The sequence below is a fragment of the Arachis hypogaea genome, chromosome 12 (genome assembly GCF_003086295.3).
Source record: "Arachis hypogaea cultivar Tifrunner chromosome 12, arahy.Tifrunner.gnm2.J5K5, whole genome shotgun sequence".
NCBI lineage: Eukaryota > Viridiplantae > Streptophyta > Magnoliopsida > Fabales > Fabaceae > Arachis > Arachis hypogaea.
Window position 1 is genome coordinate 37,159,061 of NC_092047.1, and position 694 is coordinate 37,159,754.

At 40.8% G+C, this 694-nt stretch overlaps 1 non-coding gene across 1 annotated transcript; it reads right to left on the reverse strand.

Annotated features, from left to right (window-relative positions):
• Positions 1–233: 233 nt before the first annotated feature.
• LOC112731953 (small nucleolar RNA R71) lies at positions 234–341 on the reverse strand. The gene has a single exon (XR_003167700.1). It is a non-coding gene; the product is annotated as a small nucleolar RNA R71 (small nucleolar RNA).
• Positions 342–694: the final 353 nt, after the last annotated feature.

Genomic DNA, 694 nt, shown 5'->3' on the forward strand with positions numbered 1-694 from the left:
ATGGACTTCCATTGGAAGATCCTCTTTAGTTCTTAGCTGAGTTCTTGTAAATATGTCACACTATCAAGACCAATGGGGTTGACCCTGAAGTCTACAGACTTATGCTCTTTCCTTTTGCTGTAAGAGACAGAGCTAGAACATGGTTGGATTCACAACCTAAGGAAAGCCTGAATTCTTGGGAAAAGCTAGTCAATGCCTTCTTAGCAAAGTTCTTTCCACCTCAAAAATTGAGTAAGCTTAGAGTGGAAGTCCAAACCTTTAGACAGAAGGATGGTGAGTCCCTCTATGAAGCTTGGGAGAGATACAAGCAATTGATCAGAAGGTGCCCTTCTGACATGCTTTCAGAATGGAGCATCATAGGAATCTTCTATGATGGTTTGTCTGAACTATCCAAGATGTCATTGGATAGCTCTGCTGGAGGATCTCTTCATCTGAAGAAGACGCCTGCAGAAGCTCAGGAACTCATTGAAATAGTTGCAAATAACCAATTCATGTACACTTCTGAAAGGAATCCTGTGAATAATGGGACAAATCAGAAGAAAGGAGTTCTTGAAATTGATACTCTGAATGCCATATTGGCTCAGAATAAAATATTGACTCAGAAAGTCGATATGATTTCTCTGAATCTGTCTGGAATGCAAGCAGCAACAGGCAGTACTAAGGAAGCTTCCTCTGAAGAAGAAGCTTATGATCC